Source organism: Lissotriton helveticus, chromosome 4_1, assembly GCF_964261635.1.
Source record: "Lissotriton helveticus chromosome 4_1, aLisHel1.1, whole genome shotgun sequence".
Taxonomy (NCBI): domain Eukaryota; kingdom Metazoa; phylum Chordata; class Amphibia; order Caudata; family Salamandridae; genus Lissotriton; species Lissotriton helveticus.
This window is the reverse complement of record NC_136063.1, coordinates 418,751,223-418,755,110: the sequence shown is the minus strand read 5'-3', so window position 1 is coordinate 418,755,110 and position 3,888 is coordinate 418,751,223.

Below are 3,888 nucleotides of genomic sequence, written 5' to 3'. Positions count from 1 at the left end.
AACAACAATGACACTAGGTGCATATGCAAATGTTGAATTTAATCAAAATGTAAGTCAAAAGGCATTAAAAATACAAATATAGACAGGAATACAGGAAGAACAATATGCTCTCAGTTTTCTCCACTGTAAAACCTGGACACACCTATCCTATTTAAAACTATTATCAATTGTCATAGGATGAGGGTGAGGGTCGACGTTTCAGTCTCCTATGGACGTTTCTTTGAGACCATCTTCAGGACTGATCAATAAATATTTGTAAAGCCCTTTATATGTTTATCACCAAGGTGGTGAGGATTATCACTGGTTCAGAGGAATTATTTGTCCAATATGAGTTTCTTTAGTAGCAGTCGTCTGTATTATCAGCTAAGAGTGGAATGGCCACAGGTAGATCACGGCACCAATTCTTGTTTCAGAACGAATCGGCATATAGTGTAGAACTGAGCTGCTTCTCATGTATTAACCGCAATCGTGTTTTGGAAATTAATATCGAGCAATCTTATTATGATATGTCAGACGAAAATCGCAATGAATTATATAATCGTCTGGACTCAATCTGAACGACTGTTATGAAAGTAACCCGGGAGGTTGCGAGTAATGTAGTGAACCAGACCCCTGATAATTGCTACCAAAGAGGCATACAGGGGTCGCAGTTGTACGGCCGTCAATGTACCCACCTGGGGATGCGGAGTGTAAGCAGCCAACACAGGCCAAGTAGCGCCTGGAATGGACAACTGTCCTTGTCTGACCGCTGTAACAACGTGTGGGAGGGTGCCATTAAACCAAACAGCATGCTGCCAAACAGAAATAGGAATTTCTACTTTCCAATATGGAGCGTACACCGCAGGAGCATCAGCGGGGGTATACGAGTAATAAACATCAGAAACAGCATCCACTGCGGAAAATGTGACCCATGAGTAATACAACTCAAACGGGTACGCCACGTCAGCAGAGGCTACAAAAACCACCGCTTGTCCCTCAAGAGAAACGAGGTATTCCTGCAAATGATTACGCACAGCTACATGACTGTGAGCCGGGATATCAACCACAGCCATACCGAAACAGTAATAGAGAAGTACAAGACAATACTAGAACACACAACTGTGTTGTAATTCAAAGAAGAAACCTTTGATAATTAACAAACTTGTAACAACCTATGTAAATATAGGTAGGTCTTTTTATCCGTCACCACCGTCAATCGGAAACGTTAGTAAGGGGGTCGTAGACTGATATAAGCACTACTCAAGTGTCTCACAATAGGACCACACTCGTTGGTGGCGCCATGTAACAGGGATTCTGCGCAAACACAGAACTGTGCACAGAGACTTAGGACATCAATGAATTAGGGTGTGCCAAAACTCACCTTAGAACCCAAAATCCCGTACCAGACTAGCAATCAGTTGTTGTATAGCATTTTAGGACCCTAGTGTAATTTTCCCGATTCATGCCCTTATATAGGTATAAATCACCATATCCTTATATAGGCATAGAAATCATAAACATATTTAGACATAGCTCATGCAGTCCAAATACGGCATGGCTACTTCCACTAGTTCCAAAAATCCACAACGATTTCTTAGAAAACTCTGCTTCAGCAGCTAGGGACTTCCCCTTGCTTGCATATTGATTTATCCAAGAACTCATGGAGTTTTCAAATAACTGAGACTCTTTGATGACATTATTATGTCCACCTTTACGTCAAACTCGGTACCTTCAAGGTATAAATATGCCCACACTTGCCATAACAAGCACACGGTGGTTTGGAGCAGTTCGACTATCTACTTGCCCGACGCATCCTGCTACAGAAAAGTGCCGAAGGAAGCCGACCCTCCAGCAGACGCACTGAGGGAGACACTGTCTTTTCTCCTGCCGAGAAATCCAGCTCCAGTGTTTCCAAGCTACCCTTGAGGGTTGTTGGGAAATCGAGTCCTGAGATTGACCTTCTTCATTCTAAACCAAGGTACGGAGATGATTAGAACCTAAGAGAAATCTTGGATAGATTCTTGGCAAAGAATACTACATTTATGCTACATCTCACTTACTTCTTCCCTCGTACTAGACTTAGGTTAGGTACATCGGGGTAGGCGTATTTTAGAAACACCAGTTGAGTCATTTTTAGCCTTTGTTATTTATGTATGTATTTATCTATGGTCTAGGAACCATACAATGCTCTTACAGTATTATTTTATTCTACTCTTCTTACTGTACGCATTTTACTTTGCAACCAGTATTACAACTGTAGCAGTTTATTTCTTCTGCTTGAGAAAGAAGACTGTTCAGTAAATACCTTTTATTGAAAACGCCCGTCTATCTACTTCTCTGAAAACTCTGGTGAAACGAAGCATTCACGAATAACTAAGTAAAATATCTATCTATTGTTTCCACGACTCTGAAGATCAGTTTATCTTGGGGAAACAAAGTTGTCATGTTTATGCGGATCTCAGAAACTAAATCCCTTCTTGTGAACTCGAGAAAGTTTCTAGTGACCTCTGAGCTAGCTGGCACTCACAATTAAGTCTAATATATTTCGATAGAGACCTAGTAGACATAAGTCTTACGTCACATCTATAGGATATATTATTCCAATACGCAGAGCCTATTGGGAATATAGGAACTACACTACATGGCGCCCAATGTTTGGTAAGGCACTAATTTAACGCTAAATACTAGAGTAACTCAGTCGTGCTTTTCACAGAGACCCCTTTTTCCCGTAAAATACTCCAATAGACGTCAGGAGTGGGTTAAAGGATAAAATATCCGCCATAACTGAGTAGGATGAAAATCCTATTTTATTAGTTTTTGGTTTGTTCAATGTTGAAGGATACAGTGTTTCAAAATATTGTGCACCTTATCTTTATTTCCTTGAAACTTGCTCTGCAAGACTTTCAACAAAATGTTGAATAGTGACAAAGAAAACAGTAGAGATGCAGTAAAAGCAAACCAACAAGGTCTTGACGTTACAGGTTTCCGAGATGACGATGCGGATGCGGATGCTATAAACATCCCGGAAAATGTACGGCAAACAATAGCTATAAAGCTTATAGAAAAGGGCCTATCACCGAGAGGTGGTAAGGTAATTTTTGTCATAGAGGCACATGAATATCGGCAGACAGAGGTATTCTATTCATGGAATATCTTTCCACAAGCAAATCCAACAACACTTGTGTTCCACTTCTATAAGATAGAGGAACATCCAGCGGAATACGTTCCTTTCGAGGACATTGAAATCCCACTAACTTACCAAGAGCATCAGCCCTGGTTTAAAGGCACCCTACAACATCAAAATCACATTACCAGGCTCGGTCCACCTTGTAGACCAGGAGCAACATGGCCGGTACTAGCCAGCTATACACCACACCTACCATTGAACAAATGACAGATCCAGAACTATTAGCTCAGCTAAAACAATTAATTAAAATCCATAGACAATTGGTACAATATGTAATGCGGACTCTAACTGTCCAACCTGCTATAGAATTCCACAGCACACCCCTCATCAGGGGAACACAAACAAAGTAACACCACAAACCATACAATCGGTCATTGGTAAATTACCAACAAAAAGGGAACAAATTCCATTCTGGTTAGTTCAAAAAAATTGCTCAGATCGAGGCAGTATTTCCAGATAGTACACCTCATGAGAAACACAGAATTCTTACAATCTGTTTACCAATGTAGATTGCACCATACCTGGAGGACTGTGACACTTGGGGTACAGTCTTTGCTGCAATCTACACAAAAACACCTGGCAGACGTCCTGAAACAGATTCAAAATGAATACGGGGCAGAGCCTGCTTTAAATCTCGGTATGAAGTTACTGAAGGATTTCAAACAGGTGTCAGCTATAATATTAGCTAATATTAAAGGTGAAGCAGCATCCGTGGCAATCCG